Source organism: Bos javanicus, chromosome 29 (assembly GCF_032452875.1).
Source record: "Bos javanicus breed banteng chromosome 29, ARS-OSU_banteng_1.0, whole genome shotgun sequence".
Taxonomy (NCBI): Eukaryota; Metazoa; Chordata; class Mammalia; order Artiodactyla; family Bovidae; genus Bos; species Bos javanicus.
In genome coordinates, this window is record NC_083896.1 from 12,771,047 (window position 1) to 12,791,363 (window position 20,317).

Here is a 20,317-nt window from a genome sequence, read left to right on the forward strand (position 1 = left end):
CTCCACTATGAGACAAGGAAATTTTTTTCATCATCTTTCTCTATCCATATAAAAACACTGGCCTAAGTGTTTTAAGTGGGTTTCTGAACAGGTGTGTATGTGGCATGCACGCTCTGTCATGTCCGAGTCTTTGAGACCCCATGGACTGAGGCCTCCAAGCTCTTCTATCCATGACATTCCCCAGACAAGAATACTAGAGTGCATTACTATTTCCTCCTCCAGGCGATCTTCCTGACCCAGGACTCAAACCTGTGTCTCTTGCATTGGCAGGTGAATTCTTTACCACTGAGCCACCTGGGAAACTCTGATCTAAAGATAGACGTGTACAAAATGCCTAACACATCAATTCAGTTCAGTTCAGTCACTCAGTCGTGTCTGACTCTTTGCGATCCCATGGACTGCAGCATGCCGGTCCACCCTGTCCATCACAAACTCCCGAAGCTTGCTCAAACTCATGTCCATTGAGTTGGTGATGTCATCCAACCATATCGTTCTCTGTTGTCCCCTTCTCCTCCTGCCTTCAAGTTTTCCCAGCATCAGGGTCTTTTGTAATGAATCAGTTTTTCACATTAGGTGGCCAAAATATCAGAGCTTCAGCTTCAGCATGTCCTTCCAGTGAATATTCAGGACTAATTTCCTTGAGGATTGACTGGTTTGATCTCCTTGCAGTGCAAGGAACTCTCAAGAGTTTTCTCCAACACCACAGTTCAAAAGCATCAGTTCTTCAGTGCTCAGCTTTCTTTATGGCTCAAGTATCATATCCATACATGATTACTGGAAAAACCATAGCTTTGACTAGAGAGACCTTTGTTTGCAAAGTAATGTCTCTGCTTTTTAATATGTTGTCTAGGTTTGTCATAGCTTTTCTTTTAAGCAGCAAATGTCTTTTAATTTCATGGCTGCAGTCACCATCTGTGGTGATTTTGGAGCCCAAGAAAAGAGTCTGTCACTGTTTTTATTGTTTCCCCATCTATTTGCCATGAAGCGATGGGGCTAGATGCCATGATCTTAGTTTTCTGAATGCTGAGTTTTAAGCCAGCTTTTTCACTCCCCTCTTTCACTTTTATCAAGAGGCTCTTTAGTTCTTCGCTTTCTGCCATAAGGGTGGTGTCATCTGCATATCTGAGGTTATTGATATTTCTCTCAGCAATCTTGATTCCAGATTGTGCTTCATCCAGCCTGGCATTTCGCATGATGTAGTCTACATATAAGTTAAATAAGTAGGGTGACAATATACCACTTTGACGTACACAACTGTTGGCCCTCAACTGTTAGTTCCTTTCTCTTCACATATCATGTTAAAGCAATATACTTCTTCCCCACCCTTTCCCCCTGTCTAGCACTACTTCTAATATTCATTGAAATGAGATCTTGCATATCTCGGAATATGTTATCCAGGATGAGAGGGGGAGGCATAGTGTGATTTTCCCATACCTGTAAAGGTATAAAGGTCAGCAGCACTATAATAATCCTACTCTATTCAGAGTAGGAAAATACCCTACATTAAAATCATGGCACACAGAAGGTACTAAGTGAATAGTGGCTCAGTGTCAGAACAGGTGCAAACCCAGAGGCAGTGAGAACAAAAGTAACACTGTTAAGTTTTAAGATTTCATGGTCATAAAATGTGAGAACTACAGGGAACCTTAGTATATATAGTCATTCTATAAATGAGAAGACTGAGGCTCAGAACTGTGTCAATAAAGCCCAATTCAGATCAACCTTAATTTTGCTCTGCAGCCTATGACACCAAACTTTAGAGGACTTTAAGGCTTGCTAGTTTGGTTATTGTTATCTACAGATGTGTTCTTCAGTTGTAATTGGAGGACAGAAAATTGGAACACACACACAAACATGAGAGTTTGTTTCTAGTTGAAGAAAACTGAAATGGACTTTTGAATATATTTATTTTTTATAAATGATGAAACTGAGGCCCAGAAAGGGGATGTGACTTTTTGGGAATCAGTTCTAGAATCAGTTCTAGAATCCCACTTCTGTAGCTCCAGATAGACACTCAATCTTCACATGAAGGGCTCCTCTTCAGGGCTCCTCTCTTTACTTGGTGTTCCCTATTTTTGATAACCCAGGGCCCTTATACTAACATGAACACAGTACCCGTATCTACCCTTTCATGTACACTGTTTTATTCAGGCCCTAATCTCCAATTCTACCCGCTGACCCCTATCCTCTTTCTAGCCTAAGACACACACTCTACATACACCATACACCCTTTACCTTTTCTTAGTTCTAAATCCTTTCAACAGCTCCAACACAGTGATGACTAACAATGGTGTAATGATTCAGCCCCTCCCTGGATATCTATATTTCTAAACTTGCTTAAGAAAAAAGGTACTGTCTGAAAAGGCACACTTTGTTGGAATAGAAATAAGTATACATCGAAAATTCAAGCATTAATTTTTGAAGGATAAAATTATTTTTTTGTCACAAACTATAAAAAGGGCAGTGTATTAAAAAGCAGAGACATTACTTTGCCCACAAAGGTTCATCTAGTCAAAGCTATGGTTTTTCCAGTAGTCATGTATGAATGTGAGAGCTGGACTATAAAGAAAGCTGAACACTGAAGAATTGATGCTTTTGAACTGTGGTGTTGAAGACTCTTAAGAGTCCCTTGGATGGCAAAGAGATGAAACCAGTCAATCCTAAAGGAAATCAATCCTGAATATACATTAGAAGGATTAATGCTGAAGCTGAAGCTCCAATACTTTGGCCTGATGTGAAAAGCTGACTCATTAGAAAAGACTCTGATGCTGGAAAGACTGAAGGCAGAAGGAGAAGGGGATGACAGAGGACAAGATGGTTGGATGGCTGACTGACTGACTCAATGGACATGAGTTTGAGCAAAGTCCTGGAGATGGAGAAGGACAGGGAAGCCTGGCATGCTGCAGTTCACTGGGGTAGCAAAAGAGTCGGACATGGCTGAGTGGCTGAACAACAACAAATAAAAAGGGCAGCACAAGAGAATTTGGGGGGTGATGAAACTGTTTTGTATCTTGATTGTGATTACATGACTATGCATTTGCCAAAACCTGTAGAATTTTACATCAAAAGGAGTGAATCGTACCACGTAAAATTTTTTTTTTTGAGTTTAAAAAGAGGAATGGAAAAATGATTTCATATCCATCAACATTCTTTAATCTTTCTGCCCAGAGGCAACCACAGTGCAATGCTGGTCTTATGACATTCCAGTGGTGGAAATTTAGAGTCAGACTTGTTGAGATATTTTGGGGAATGATTTTTTTTTTTTTTTAAGAATTCTTAAACCAGGAAATCATCTATTCCACTGTATTATATTGCAGTTTTTTTGACTTACAGATCTCTTTTTCCACGTCTCCTACACAAAACTGTTACAACTCCGAATGAAATGTCCCTGTTCAGTTACCCTGGTGTCTCCAGAATCTACCTAGTATATCTGACACCTAGTGGTTACTCAGTGAATATTTGCTGAAAAAACAGAAGTCTTGTTTTAAGTACAAAGGAAATGTGAAAATAAATATGGTATAGTTCCTGCTCTCAAAGAACTTTAAAACCCAATGGTCATGTACCCTCAATATAGTTAGCAATACAAAGACATAAGTGGGAAATAAAAGAAGATAGAAGGCAGGGAAAGATTTTCATACAGACTGATAATGGAAACTCATTCTAATGTTCTATAATGAACATTAGTGTATAGTGTGTAACAGGAGACACTTCAATGTATTTTCATGGAGCTGTGGTTGGTGAAAAACCTGGGCGACAGAAAGAGACCAGATGGAGATAGTCTATCTAAAAATGTTTTACCTAATTGCAGTTTTTTAAAGTGAAACTGAGAATGCAGCATCCTTTGACAAAATCGCATCACCATGGAATCTATTAAAAATCAGGTCCTGAAGGAAAACAATAATGTCAATAAAAACTAAGTCATTCTGGATATCTCACAGGCTTCCTCTAGAAGATAAACTTAAGTGTTACAGTAATGGCTTTATGATCATGACATTAAACACATGATATAAAGTTCAGCTATTAATATTTTATTCTTAAATGTCAAGGCCCTCTTTGCTCTGGGAATTAAGGATTCCAATTCAGTCTCCTGTCCAGGTCATCTAGGGTTTTGTAAACAATGTTCTGTTTCCCTCACTGTAACAGTTTACTTCAGGAGCTAAAATCTATTCATGAGCTAGAATCAGGTTACAAGAAGTGATTTGTCAATTATTATGTAAAAGATTAAGCAATCCATCAGTGTTATAGTTTAACAACTTATTTACCTATTAAATAACTGCTGCATGCCTATCTGGGTATGTGCCAGGCAGAAGAAAAGAGCATATTACCTACAGGTAACAATAACATCTGGCTGCCAAAGACAGTTTACTGGTTTATGACCCAGTCAAGTTGCAACCGAGAAGGCAATGGCACCCTACTCCAGTACTCTTGCCTGGAGAATCCCATGGACGGAGGAACCTGGGAGGCTGCAGTCCATGGGGTTGCAAAGAGTCGGACACGACTGAGTGCCTTCACTTTCACTTTTCACTTTCATGCATTGGAGAAGGAAATGGCAACCCACTCCAGTGTTCTTGCCTGGAGAACCCCAGGTACAGGGGAGCCTGGTGGGCTGCCATCTATGGGGTCACACAGAGTCGGACACGACTGAAGTGACAGCAGCAGCAGCAAGTTGCAACTTTGTACCAAAAAATGGAGTTAGAAGGTAGAATATCATCACTGTATTCATGCTATGTGTGTTAGTCGCTCAGTCTTGTCCATCTCTTTGTGACTCCATGGACTGTAGCCCACTCGGCTCCTCTGTCCATGGAACTCTCTAGGCAAGGTAGTGGGCTGCCACTCCCTTATCCAGGGGTTCTTCCCAACTCAGGGATTGAACTAGGTCTCCTGCATTGCAGGGGGATTCTTTACCATCTGAGCCACTGGGGAAGACCTCGTATTTATGCTTCTAAGTATCAAATCATCTTGATGACTGTTCTGCAAAGAAAATAACTACAGGTCAACAATTACTTCTTATAAACCCTTGGGACTAGGTGTGATTCAGAAATCCTTAGTTTACAATGGCAATAAGGTCCACATACCACGTTGTGTATGGAATGTCTCCAGGAGGGTCTTGGACAGCACACTGTGATCAAACCACATTTCTACAGTGAAGTGAATGTACGCTTACACTAAATAGCATGGGTAAAACCTATAATGGTCTCATATCAGTACAAGCCAAGCCAAGTTTTACTTACCAGGTACCCAATTTCTTCATATGTAAAACAAAGTTCTATTTAACTTTTCCAAGTTATGGATTGACTAACATGAGTATTGAATCAAAACTGAAAACTGAAATATTTGTATCATGTATTAATTTAGACATTGATCTAGTGCTCCCCACACGGATCAAAAGGGCTTGACTATCACTTCATTTTTATAAACATTTTCTTAAACAATTTTTTTTCTCTAAGCTGCTTTACTGCCTTCCAAACAAGCTGTATGAAAATATATCCACTGATATTAATGGGTATGGGTAGGAGAACAGGCATTTAAAAAAAATCCTCTTAGTTGTAAATTACGAACACAAATCCCAGCAACCTTGAAATGTTTTTCTTGGAGGGGAGAAAAGATGAAATGATATCAAGTACATAGTGAAAACAAAGTCAAGTTTACTACAGCATAAACCATAGATTACCTATAAAGTTTTAAAAATGCTTTCAAATGAGTTTTTAAAAATGTGATTTAAAGAGTTATGGAACTTCTGTTTTGTCATCAAAAGGGCTTGGTGTCACATGGTTGTTCTACCTCTTCAGGAAATGTAGGTAAACAATACATTTGTAGTCTTGGCCAAAGGGGAGATACTGAGGTCTGCAACATTTACTGTTTCACCTAAAAGCAAGATATTAATAGCAGTTCTCATATATATTTCAAATGTCAAACAAACCTGGGTTTTATTTTCAATTTCCACTTGTTAATGGGTAACCCTGGACAGATTTCTCTCTTAATTATAAGATGAGGTGATTTCTACCCTAAGTACTATTGAATAAAAATGGTGTTAAGTTGTTCAGTCGTGTCTCTTTGCAACTCCACGGACTGTAGCCCACCAGGCTCTTCTGTGCATGGAATTCTCTAGGCAAGATTACTGGAGTGGGTTGCCATTCCCTTCTCCAGGGGTTCTTCCTGACCCAGGGATTGAACCCAGGTCTCCTGCATTGCAGGTGGATTCTTTACTGTCTGCGCCACCAGGGAAGGGAAAAATGGGAGCTAAACATATACTTTATGTATATTTTATTGCAGTACTAGCTCACTGTTGGGAAGGGGAAAAAAAATCCCTCGATTCACCTATTGAATATCTAAGGAAAGCGGGTATTAATTTCCGTAGTTGGAGGTAGGTTAATATTGAAATGTTTGATCAGTGTCTAGAATTATACGAAGTAAGGTGTCATAAGTTTTTCAGAGCTCAGGTCTCTAAAAAGATCTTAATCAGCTCTTGAATACAACAGTGAAAAAGAGTAAGTTCCTATCTAAAAAGTTTAGCCAGGGTTCTTAATCACAGGTTAATAGAATTCAGGGTTCCATGAACTTGGATGGGGAAATATTGCATTCCTATTTTCAATAACTTCTAATAAAACTTGAATGCAGGTAACAGATTACAGTAGTATTAAGAGTAAATATGACTGTCATAGCTGAAGTCTGATTATTTTCCTATTACAATTGTTACAACTTGCTTGAGCTTTAAAAAAAAATATGTGGCTGTGCCAGGTCTTAGTTGCTGCATGCGGGACCTTAGGTGTGGCATGTGAGATCTAGCTTCCAGACCATGGGTTGAACCTGAGCCCCCTGCATTGGGAGCTTAAATTTTTAGCCACTGGATCAGCAGGAAAGTCCCTAGAGCTTGTTAGTGTATATATATTTATATATGTTGCTATGTCCAAAATTTTAAAAATTTGTGTTCACTTCAGTATTATTGTATCCCTTTATTATGCTATACCTTGTATATACTTTTTAAAAACTTTTTGGAAAAGTGATCCACAGATTTCATTAGATTGACTAAGGGGTTCAGTTCAGTCTCTCAGTCACATCAGACTCATTGAGACCCCATGGACTGCAGCACACCAGGCTGCCATGACCAAGGGGTACGTGACAGTAAGAAGTTGAGTCTGGTGGCTTAGATGGCAAAGAATCTGCCTGCAATGCAGGAGACCTGGGTTCTAGGAGTCCCTAGATCGTGAAGATCCTCTGGAGAAGGGAATGGAAACCCAGTCCAGTATTCTTGCCTGGAGAATTTCATGGGCAGAGGAGTCTAGCAGAGTCTATGGGATCCCAAAGATTTGGAACCAACAGTGACTAACACTTTCACTTCAATGGTCTCAAAGTTTGTTATTTTTGTACCTCCACAGTCTTTTTTACTTAGTAACTAATCAATATATACATATAGAACAAAATAAATGGATTTAAATTGTCTGAAATAATACCCCCATTCCCCAATACTGATATTCTAGATGTCTAGAATACCCTACTATAAGGTTTCTTCTTTAAGAATTTCCCAGTTTGTTGTGATTCACACAGTCAAAAGCTTTAGCATAGTCAATGAAGCAGATGTTTCTCTGGAACTCTTCTTGCTTTTCCTATGATCCAACAGATGTTGGCAATTTGATCTCTGGTTCCTCTGCCTTTAAATCCAGCTTGAACATATGGAAGTTCATGTACTATTGAAGCCTGGCTTGGAGAATTTTGAGCATTACTTTACTAGCATGTGAGATGAGTGCAATTGTGCAGTAGTTTGAACATTCTTTGGCATTGCCTTTCTTTGGGATTGGAATGAAAACTCACCTTTTCCAGTCCTGGGGCCACTGCTGAGTTTTCCAAATCTGCTGGCATACTGAGTGCAGCACTTTCACAGCATCATCTTTTAGGATTTGAAATAGCTCAACTGGAATTCCATCACTTCTAGCTTTGTTCGTAGTGATGCTTTCTAAGGTCTACTTGACTCCGCATTCCAGGAAGTCTGGCTCTAAGTGAGTGATCACACCATCGTGGTTACCTGGGTTGCGATCTTTTTGTACAGTTCTTCTGTGTATTCTTGCCTTCTTTTTTTTTTCCTTCTTAATATCTTCTGCTTCTGTTAGGTCCATACCACTTCTGTCCTTTATTGTGCCCATCTTTGCATGAAATGTTCACTTGGTATCTCTAATTTCCTTGAAAGTATCTCGTCTTTTTCATTCTATTGTTTTCCTCTATTTCTTTGCACTGATCACTGAGGAAGGCTTTCTTAACTCTCCATGCTATTCTTTGTAACTTTGCATTCAAATGGGTATATCTTTCCTTTTCTCCTTTGCCTTTAGCCTCTCTTCTTTTCACAGGTATTTGTAAGGCCTCGTCAGACAACCATTTTGTCTTTTTCTTGGGGATGATTGTCGCCTCCTAAACAATGTCACGAAACTCCGTCCATAGTTCTTCAGGCACAGATCTCCTCCTCAGAAATCTATATGCAGGTTAAGAAGCAAGTTAGAACTCAACATGGAATAATGGACTTGACCCAAATTGGGAAAGCAGTAGGTCAAGGCTGTATTTTTCACCCTTGTTATTTAACTTCTATGCAGAGTACCTCATGTGAAATGCCAGGATGGATGAGGTGCAAGCTGGAATCAAGACTGCTGGGAGAAATTTCAATAACCTCAGATATGCAGATGACACCACCCTTAAGGCAGAAAGCAAAGAGGAAGTAAAGAACCTCTCGATGAAAGTGAGAGAGTGAAAAAGTTGGCTTAGAACTCAACATTCAAATAATGAAGATCATGGCATCTGGTCTCATCACTTCAAGGCAGATAGGGAAACAATGGAAACAGTGAGACTTTATTTTCTTGGGCTCCACATCACTGCAGATGGTGACTGCGGCTATCAAATTAAAAGATGCTTGCTCCTTGCAAGAAAAAGTATGACCAACCTAGACAACATATTAAAAAGCAAAGACATTACTTTGTCAACAAAGGTCTGTCTAGTCAAAGCTATGGTTTTTCCAGTAGTCATGTACGGATGTGAGAGTTGGAGTATAATGAAAGCTGAGCGCTGAAGAATTGATGCTTTTAAACTGTGGTGTTGAAGAAGACTCTTGAGAGTCCCTTGGACTGCAAGGAGGCCAAACCAGTCAATCCTCAAGGAAATCAGTCCTGAATATTCATTGGAAGGACTGATAGTAAGCTGAAACTCTTAATACTTTGGCCACCTGATGCAAAGCACTGACTCATTTGAACAGATCCTGATGCTGGGAAAGACTGAAGGCAGGAAGAGAAGGGGACAACAGAGGATGACGTAGTTGGATGGCATCACCGACTCAAGGGACATGAGTTTGAGCAAACTCTGGAGTTGGTGATTGACAGGGAAGCCTGGTGTGCTGCAGCCTGTGGGCCTGCAGAGTCAGACATGACTGAGCTACTGAACTACTTCTTTTTATTCAAAATCTTTTAATCAAATGCTTTAGATACAAACATGGATCATATAATTCATGCATTTCCCTAAAATAAACTATTATACACCCGATTTAAGCAATACGTGCTGTGGTTGAATTATATTCTTTATTGAATACAACTACAAAGAAAAGATTTTCAAAGTTTTTGCTCTGTGTCTTGGAACTGCAGCAAGAAGTATTGAGCACAATGGAAAGAAGAGTTAGAACACAAAAACGAGGAAGGGGAGAATGTATTGAGGCCTGATTTTAGCAAGCTGTTTTACCTTTGTGCTTTCAAGTAGAACTAGGTGAAGAGGTGAGTTCATTAAAAACACAGATTCCTAGGGACTTCCCTGGTGGTCTAGCGGTTAAGACTCCGTGCTTCCACTGCAGGAGTGTGGGTTTGATCCCCGGTCAGGGGACAACAAGGGCTCCCCTGGTGGCTCAGTGGTAAAGAATCCACCTGCAATGCAGGAGACACAGGTTCAATCGGTGGGTGGGGAAGATCCTGAGGAGGATATGGCAACTCACTCCAGCACTCTTACCTGCAGAATTCCATGGACAGCGGACCTGGTGGGCTTACAGGCCATGGGGTCGCAGTGAGACATGACTGAAGTTCCTGAGCACCCACAGCGGACTAATAACCCACGTCATGCGGTGTGGCCAAAAAAAAGTAAATAAAGATCCCCAGATCTTGCTGTAAGCAGAGTATCTATGTAGGGACACTAGAATCTGCACTTTTTGACATGTATCCTAGGAGAGTCTGTTGCTGAAGCCTCTAGACTACACTGCAGAATACATACAACAGAAAACAATTTGGTTTTCCACGTTAGCCTATTTTTAAAGATAAAGCAATAGATTTAACAGTTAATTTGCCTAAGCTGAGATACCTTACTCAGTAGTCTATTAGTTTGGGAATCCAGAAGCCACTCCTGACGTGAAGGCAATTCTTTCAAGCGATGCGTTTGGAACTTGTTGCTGCTGCTGCTGCTAAGTCGCTTCAGTCGTGTCCGACTCTGTGCAACCCCATAGACAGCAGCCCACCAGGCTCCCTGCTCCCTGGGATTCTCCGGGCAAGAGTACTGGAGTGGATTGCCATTGCCTTCTCCGTTGGAACTTCTTACAGACCTAATATTCTTAAAAGTGGACCATAAAGCTTGAACTCACTTCAGGTATTTGCAGACCAAACCCTGAAAATTTATTTTAGACAATACTTTTCTTACTTGATCTTTAAACTGTCAGTGGCAGAGTCCCTAAGTTAATTGTAAATTATGGTATAAATATCACATTTATGTTATACATATTTACATAAAGCTTCAGTTACTAAACTAGGTGTTTGGTAAAGTTAAAACTGATGGGACATTAACTTATAACATCTAAAGCAGAGAATCATACTCATGCTTAAAAACGGTTTAATTTTTGAAGGACAGTACTTTCAGTGAATCCTTAAATAGTGAGATTTGCAAAAAACCGTGTTTTTGTGTTACAGCTGATAGTGATCTCCATATACATTCAATTCTCATAGCAGCCAAATGAGAGAAGTACTATACCCACTGTACAGATGAATCTGAGGCATAGGTTAAACAACTTGCTCAGTCAACCCAATGGGAAGAAGTGTGACTTCAAACCAGGCTGACTGGCTCTGAGACTATGCTCCAAGCCACCACACTACACTGCCTTTTGAGTGCTTATAATGTAAAATAGTATAAACAAATAGTGTGACAGACCTCAACCAGCAGAAAAATATTTTAACAGCATATCCTGCCAGTGTTATCAGAGGAACTGCTTTCTAGTTATCTGAACTGTTAAATGCACTTTAAGTAAACTTTGCAGACTGAGCAAGTATTAAAAAGTAATAATTCATCACCTTAAATAATTAATTCAGCAGTAAAGACAGGTGCAAGTAACTTTGCTGAATCTGAGTATAACTCTGGGCCCACAACCAACAATTATTCTGTTTCTGTTAACACTGTTTTATCTTTCCCTCTCTCCAGATGGTTGAAGAGGTGGGTGAGAGTCTTAAATTTGCTAAAAATAGGTTATTAGCTCCAACATTTAAGTTTTAGCCTAAAACGGGGCATCTTGCTGGGTGCAGAGAGGCTGGTAACTCACGGCAGACAGCAATTCACGGGTAGCCACAGGCTTGTCTTTTCATGGCAACAGCTCAGGTCATTTCTTCTGGTGCATCTCATGAAAAGCAGTGAGATAACATTTGGACATACTGTGTTCCTGTGCCAAAGTCTAGAAGTAGTAACCAACCTCCTGTATTTTCTGATTATGCAAAACCTCATCTGGCTTAGTTGTTTTCCTCTTTCGGTGACATCTTTCCATTTATTCTGCCAGTTAAACTCCCAGAGGCAAACAGTAGCTCATTTACATTACTGGGTAACTGAATGAGAGTTCAGGTTATTGAAAATTTAGTTCCTATCAGTTAGAATTGGGTTTACCACCTCTTGTGTAGGGACTGGTTGCCCTCAAGTATTAGTTGCTTTTCCCTCCATATATGTTTTTCTGGATTTTCACAATCATACCCTCCTCGCTTAATGACACTAAAGAATGTAACTGTCTCAGATTTCTCCTCCTCTAGGTAATGTATAATGAAAAATCATAGCTGGGCAAGAAACAGACACGTCCTGTTCAAGTCTAACCTCCTGGTTCAAGTGAGCACCATTTTTTTCTAAAAGAGGTTGTGAGGATCCCAGGCAGTAGGGATAGGAAGAATTAATGATACAGGTATAAAGGGCAGGCTTCCCAGGTGGCTCAATGGTAAAAAACCCACCTGCAATGCCAGAGACACAGATTTAATCCCTGGGTTGGGGAAATCCCCTGGAAAAGGAAATGGCAACCCACTCCAGTATTGCCTGGAAAATCTCATGGACAGAGAAGCCTAGTGGGCTACAGTCCATGGAGTAGCAAAGAGTTAGACACGACAGAGCATGCATGTGAATATAAAGGGCAGATATCACCTATAAGAACATGTCATTTTTCAAAAGAAGCTGAGGCTCACGGTCATTGCTATGCTTTTTTTGGAACTGTCATATAAATCGCTATCCTGGAGTATATGAGTGCGAGCTCAGTCACTTCAGTTGTGTCTAACTCTACAACCCTATGGACTGTAGCCCACTAGGCTCCTCTGTCTGTGAGGATTCTCCAGGCAAGAATACTGGAGTGGGTTGCCATGCCCTTCTCCAGTCCTGGAGTCCAAGTTTGGTTAAATGAAACAACTGAAAACTGGGAATGAAAAATAATTAAATCAAATGAAAAGCATCAAGTCACACATAGGAAAAAAATAAAAATCAAAAATCAAAAAAGTACTTCAGAGCTCTTCCCCCTTTCCTCCTGGCCTGATTTCAGTGCAAGGTAGAATTTTAAGTCTTGATTCCTTTGGGAAATGATCAGATTGCTATGAAGTATAGAAAGTGATTTTGACCTCTAAGTAGACGATTTAAATACAAACCCTCTTTTAATCCCACATTCCCTCTGTAAACAACTATTTCTTACCTCTTTTGGAGCCAAACTTCTTAAAGAAGCTGTCTACATATGGTACCTACTTCTTTCCCCCTTCCCTTCACTTAACCTTCAAACTCCTGAAATCTGGCTTCCTCTCAGTACTCCATAAATCTTAGAATTTCCATACAAGAACCCAAAACAGCAACAAATTCAAAACAGGTTCCAAGAATGAGGAAGATGAGTGAGCAGAGTTTATCTGGAAAACAAGAAAATCCAGGACACATCTTTGGCAAATACATTGCCAGATGAGATGCAACAAAAACTGTTCATCTCAGAACTATCAAGAAACAAACAAACAATTTTAGAAAGACACAAACATGAATACTGAAAACAGAACAGCCATGGGACTGAAATTCAAAAGGCATAATGCCTAACATTAAAGATACAAACAGTAAGCAAGACAAGAGTTGAAATGGAATTCTTCCATTGAGACTGTCAAATGTAAAATAAATAAATGTAAAGTTCATCACCAAAAACAGCACTTAATTTTCAATACATTATCAATTTTTGCATCCCATTACCAGAAAAGTATTCCATTGAAATAGCACAGGACTGATAGGGGTCTTTTACATCACACTTATGTAAGATGCTGCTTAGTTGCAGTTAAGCAATTACAATAAAGTGCTCTATTATATTAGTTACTTGCAATATACTTTAAACATTACCACTTAGGCAACTGCTTTATTTCAGCATGTTTAACATTTAAATTAACGTTTTCTGTAATTTTTATGTCTTAATATAAAAGACTACGAAACATTCACTAGGAAATGCCTCTACATATGCTAACATTGAGTCAATAGCATAAATGCTCTCCAGTTCCATGTGGACAACTGCCAAGAAACGATGAAAGATTCTGCTTAATACTATATTAATGACTAAAAGTCTGATGGGACAGAATAAGGAAGGAGGAAAGCTGAGTTTTATTTTGGCTCAAAGGTGGAAAAAAAAGATCATTTAGATTATGTCAAGGGTTATGGTTACTGAACTTTACCTTATGGAGGTGGAGTAACTCAAACAAATCCCCAGGCTATTCCATTTATAAGCACCTATGTGCCAAATTCACCAAGTCATGGCTTAGGAGTAAATAGATGATTTTGATGAACATTTTCTAAAATGTTTTAAGACAGAACTCACTGAGGATTAACCTTTACAGCAAGTTCAAAAACAGTACTATAAAAAGTCCATAATTGAATTACGAATTATACGGACCTACTTACATAATTGCTTAAAACTGTACATCTCTGCAGTTTCCTTAAGTGGCTATATTCATGAACATATTTATATTGGATTAAGTTCAGCTTTATATACTTATTGCAAAGAAATGTTCTAGTGCCACTTTAATTATTCAAACCTACTAAAAACTGAGAAATAAAAATCATGAAAGGCTCATTTTTCTGGTTAATTAAACACAGCAGCTACAATTATACCAATCTGTTACAAAAACAACAGTGGGTCAACTAAACAAGACTAGAAAACATATGCTTTAGTTTTCTGAATGCTGTTAAAGTAAAATGTGTAAATATGAAATATTTGTTTCCAGAATAAGTTAAAAATCTGAGTTTCCTGAGAAACTCCAAATGCTGAACCCTGTATAACATGCTCATCTGTGTCCACTTTAAAAATAAATGGTGTAGAAAACATTTAACTCAATATAAGGCTATCCAATATGATAATTTTGGTAAAATGCTTTTCATTTTCCCCCTTAAGTTTTCATGTCTTAATTCTGTGACCAACTTAAAATAACTCTTACTGTAACTGCTGGGGTTTACATCACCTTTGGATTGCTGGCATTTCATTTCTGAGAACGGTTAAGAAAATTGATTTTATTTTGGAAGCGATAAAGAAAGGCAGACAATATAACTGATAGTTGCTCTCTCAAACTTCATAGCTTGAAATATAAAAGCATTATTTTAGATCTCTGCAGGCATGAAACAAGTCTAACATTTTTTATAATTTGGGACATCACCTTTTAGAGAATTAACTACACTGATTCTCAATGAAGACAGGGCCTAATTTTCATAACCAATTGAGGGCTTTTCAAACTATACAAGTACACAAGCAAAATTTCACTCAAAGAAATATTCAAGTCAGGATATTATGGTATTCTTAAGATAAAATTAATGCCCCTCCTCTACATAAATTAATCCTTAGGTCATTTACACGTCTTGAAAATTCATTTATGAATATATTAATAAACCTAAAATCTTGGCGAAAACTTTATTACTCATGTCACACACCACAAAAAGCTACAAATCTGGGATGTAGAAGGCTGCTCTACCCTACCGCTGTAAACTCACCTACAGTGTTTTAAAGATATACAACAGCTGGTGACAACCCTGAACAAAAATTATTCAGCTGGGTGAATGGGTAGGAAATAGCTTCACATATCTAGAGTTCCACAGGTGATCCAGACACTTGACCCTATTGAGAAAACCCTTGGCCTAACAACTCAATACTCTTTAATGAGCTATGTATAATACAAATCAATGTCCCAATTCTGTTTTGAGATAAAAAGAAAGGAGGTTTACCTACGTAAGGCATTCCTAACTGCACTTCGAAGTTTTCTTCACTTCGGCCACACCCCACAGTGTGTGGGGTCTTAGTTCCCTGCCGCTGCTGCTCAGTTGTGTCTGACTCTTTAAGACCCCATGGATTACAGCCCCCCAGGCTCCGCTGTCCGTGGGATTTTCCAGGCAACAATACTGGAATGGGCTGCCATTTCCTTCTCCAGGGATCTTGCAGACACAGGGATCAAACCCACATCTCCTGTATTGGCAGGTGGACTCCTCACCACTGAGCCGCCTGGTCAACCTGCACCTGCTGCCTGGCAGGTGGAGTCTTAACTACAGGATCACCAGGACGTCCCCTACACAGTTTTCCTTCTGGAACACTGAGGTTATTCTTCCAGAAGCTGGCATCATCGACTCCTGTAATACTAATTTTTTAAACAAAATATCCACATAGAGTACATAGTTTTTTTCCTAAAAGTTAAGGGTCAGGGAGTTGTTTTTTGAGACAGTAACTAGATTTCATTTCTTTATGGCTTGATGCCCATTAGATAAAAGTCTGAAAAAAATTTCTAACTACCCAAACACATGGCAAATTACAGAAATCACTATATTATACAGGTCTCATTTCTCTCATACAATGTTTCTGAGAAATCTGCTGGGTTCCCCCGCCCCCAACAAATTTTTTTTTTATAGTAACTCAAATTGAGGAGGTTATTGCTTATATAAAGGAGTCTCTTACAAAATGAACAAGATAAGTTCATATGAGACACAACAACACCCATGAATCACCAACCCCTAAAAATAATTTGTATGAGTTTGAAAGAAAGCCTAAATGTAAATCTGTTCAGTCTATTTTGTCTCTCTTAAGGTTAAAACATGTCTATAGTTATACGAAGAAACACAGATCACAAAGAAAACAGTACACATTTTGTTCCTTTTCCTATACTTACCAACATTACTTGTAAAGAAGGTATTTCTGAATAACAAATAATTCCATAAGCTCCATGCATAACTGAGACCAACACATACTACCTCTGTTTAAAAATGAAAGCCATTCATCTGACTTGTTCCTAGAAACATGACAATATGTAAGATCATTCTTTATAAAACGATTTCTGTAATTATCATCTGCATACATCTGAGAAATGTTTTGACCATGTTTTTGTCATTTATAATCACTCTGCCTAGTCTTTCCTTGATACAGTAATCCACTTATCAGCTATAATTTTAACTCCTAACAAGTGAAGTGCATACCCCTACTGACCCAAAGTGATGTTATGTTTTCAGGATAACATGCAAAAGGAAAGGAGAAAAACAGCACTAATATATCAGCCTTTTAAGACCTTCCGACACCCTCAGGAAGAAAGAAAATTTCTCATCTTTTCATAGTGAAGACAGATTCTGAAAAAGAACAAACACACAGCATTGTTTTAATAACACAACTGGAGAAAAAATACAGTTCATTCGAGATACTGGGCAAAACAACTTGAAAGACCAATGACTTCAGTTTCAGCTACTTAGTTTGAAAGCAAATTAGTTGCTAACGTAGTGGTATACATGGAGTTCTACAAATTAAACACTAATTGTATTTTTAAAGTAAGTTGGTGGTCCATGGTCCTGAAGATCCCGTCTGGGCAGTAATTTTAGTATGCACTCTATGTTTATTCAAGAACCCTCTTACTCAGTAACCAATCTCCAGCCGTCAACAGGTCGATCATCAGTATTCCCTTTTAACGTCTCCCTGCCTTCGCTGGCAAGTATGAAGATGTCATTTTAAACAGGGACTTTGTGTTTTCTTTACTGCGGGGCCAAAGCGCCGTTCCCTTTCAGTTTAGCTACCTTTCAACATCGACGTCATTCGAACCTTTTGCAAACCATTTCTGCATGAAAGACCAATGAGGGTCCGACACCTTGGGAAAGGAGTAAGGAAGGTTGGAGAATGAGAAAACAATTAACAAAAAAAAATCTGGGAGGGACAGCCCAGTTCCGTAGGTAGAAGGTTCTGCGACTAAAGGTTAGAGGGTCGCCACCCGGGATCTCCGCAGCGCACCCCACTCCCCGAGGAAAAACACAACCGCCCCTTACTATCCTGTCAGCGGATCAATTTGATGCTCTGAACCCAAAAGTAAACTGACTCCCTCAATCCCTTTGTCACAACATGGGGCAAGAGGCGCAGGCGACCTCCACAACTCCTGCAGGACCGTTAAGGCCGAGGCCCACTCGGCCTCTCATGCCACCACCAGCCGGACACGTCCTACTCGGCCCCAGACGCCGCCTCCATCCCCCGATGCCCAGGTTAGGAACCCAGGCTCACCAACCGACTTATCCTCCTCCTCACTGTCCCCTCTGCACCACCACTCGGCTCCCGAGTTCCCTAAAACCTCAGCGGGATCCGCGGAATCTTTCCAGCACCCCTAACATGGCGGCCTTGTCCACTTCGCTCTCTTCGCCCGCTGCGGGCGCGTCCGACCATGGCGCATTTTGGGCATTGTAGTTCCGGGGGATAGCCCGGCTGTTCCGCCGGGCCTTGAGGAAACTACAATTCCCAGAACGCACCGCTCCTGAGCATGGCTATTGGGGCCTTTTGGACAGTGGGATGATGTCATTGCAAAAACCCCACTGCATTCATTGTGCTACGATCTATCCACCCCCCTGCTGCTGCTAGGCTTGCGATTGCCGCTCGCTCCAGCTGAGCTAAGCGTAGCAGCAGCACCAGGGCAAGGACTGACTTCAGCCCTTGGACTTAGGACATCGCAACACCCTCCATTGCTTGCGTGACTCATTCGCACATCCTTTCTGTTTATGCCTGGGGTGGGGAGAAAAATCCCAAACCAGGTGAGTTGAAGTGATTTATTCAAATGATTCTACCAAGTTATTCCTCCCGCTTAGTTCTCAAGGCTTTCTTTTGGGAAGATGGGGGCGGGAGGATTGGGAAGGTTGCTCGCAAGCGCTGCTAAGCGAAAAGCTCTCTGCAATTTGGGTCACTGCAAAGAACAACTCCAGCAGCCTTCCCCCGCCAGAGGACGGATGCTTGCCAATTCCCTAGTCGCAACTCCCCTCAACCTTTTTGAAGACTGGGAGAGGGAGCTGGGTTGGGGAGGATGTTGGGAAGTGCTCTTGGAAAATAATCAGAGGAAGGCAGTGGTGGGAGACTGCAGTCCTGTCACATACGGCCCGAGTGCTGAGATTTGAGTGGGAAGGGGTGATGCGTGGGGAGAAATGGAGACAGTGATTTCATGTGGTCGCACTACTTTGGAACATTTCGTGTCACTTGGGCGAGCACACACTATTCATTTTTAAGATGAGCGTGCTTCTGAGTAGGTTAAGTTTTGTGGGTCTTTATTTTGTGTGTGTGTGTGTGTGTGTCTACGTCGTTTGTCTCGCCTTTTCTGCCAATTTGAGGTGACAGTGTCCTTTAATGGTGCACTCCGTGCCAGTCAGAAACATTTCACGTGTCTGGGCAAGGTTCTCTGAGGCTGCTGGAAGCAACATTTTCGTTGAGTGTTTTTCCTCTTCCAACTGCAAGGTTTCAGGATTGTTTGGATGTGGAGCCGACAGATTTGTACTCGTGCGAATGTTTTAAATTACATTCCAATAGGCTTCTTGCCACTGACAGTGGTACCGTAATGAGCTGTCCTTTCCTGAGGCAGTCACCAGTCACAAATAACGGTTTGGAGAATGGATCATTAGGGTTCATTTTTAACGCATTAGGGAAAGGAAAAGTTAGAAGCGCTGTTAACCTTCATTTGCCATTACTGAAAGGTACGGCATGGAAGAGTGATCATGGACTTGGAAACCGAAAAGCACGTAGAGCTTTTTTGGATTTTTGGTTTTGTTTTTTTACGCAAACTGACACGTTTAACAGGACAGAGAGCATTTTGACTCATGTGCTATTGGCTCTGTTCTTGTAAGAGTTACTAGGGTGATTAGTAAAATAAATATGTCATTTTGGAATAAACAGCTGGCTGACTCCAGAACAGATGGGGCCAATCTTAGCTGAGAGATCTACAACCTTGGAAATGAATGGACCTGGGGTCAACCACACCCCCTCTTGGAATGTCAAAAGGAGAAATGCCAGTGTTTTATGCTTAACTCCAAAATGCCAAACCTTTTCGGAGCCAAGTCAGCCACTGGGGGAAAGTCATTACTGGTTATCTTCTGCTGCTGAACCAATTTTTTGTTCGTTTTTAATTCAGACCCTTAGGTCTCCAAAGTTGCAGCTGGGCGATGCTTCGTTACATGCCGCTTGTTACTGAATGCAAAGGGCAGTCCATTGTATGGGCTTTGTAGTAGAGTGATTTATTGGAATGCAATGAGCAGCTTTGGGATTTGGGGAAAGATGGTCTGCCTGGCTTTGCCTCTTTCTGTGTCCCTCTGTTGCTTATTGTCTGCTTTCCTGAGCACCCCTTCCACGCTGTCTTCCTTTCCACACCCCTCTGTGTCTCTTCAAGTTCTTCCAGTTTCTCTCCCTGTCTCTCAATTTGCAATTCTCATTTTTCCCTCTGTGTTTCAAAATCTCCCTATCACCAGTATATCACATCTCTCTCTCTAAGAGTCCTTCCCGGCTCTGGATACCCTTCCATCCCTTCTCTGCCTCATCCAGAACATCCAGGGTAGGGTAGTTGAGACTTCAAATATTTATTCTACTGAGTCCTCAATGAAGAGGCTTTGCCTTTTCTTCTTCTTGCAGTTGGTGCTTGGTAGGATGAATGGCAATGAACCTAACCCCTTGGCCTGGTTTGTGGCTTCTGTCATGGATATAATTTGACCCCCGCAGCCCGAAGACAGTGAATTGTTACAGTTGAGCTCATGATACTTTTCCTTTCATCGGTACCTGTTTTAAGAGCTGCCGGTGCATTAGCAAGTTTTTTTT

The 20,317-nt window shown here is 40.5% G+C and overlaps 1 protein-coding gene and 1 long non-coding RNA gene across 3 annotated transcripts in view; one reads left to right on the forward strand and one right to left on the reverse strand.

The window, feature by feature from the left end:
• Positions 1–1,890: 1,890 nt before the first annotated feature.
• LOC133241069 (uncharacterized) lies at positions 1,891–18,006 on the reverse strand. Its single transcript, XR_009734501.1, has 2 exons — positions 9,709–18,006; positions 1,891–8,923 (listed from the first exon to the last, which is right to left on the reverse strand). It is a non-coding gene; the product is annotated as an uncharacterized LOC133241069 (long non-coding RNA).
• A 41-nt stretch (positions 18,007–18,047) lies between these two features.
• The window catches only part of RAB30 (RAB30, member RAS oncogene family), a 99,451-nt gene continuing 97,181 nt past the window's right edge, over positions 18,048–20,317 (forward strand). Inside the window, exon 1 of one of the 2 annotated variants that reach the window (XM_061406142.1) lies at positions 18,048–18,279. The gene's annotated coding sequence lies outside the window, so the exon portion shown is untranslated. The remainder of the gene's footprint in view (positions 18,280–20,317) is intronic. The other variant, XM_061406141.1, reaches the window with a different exon arrangement.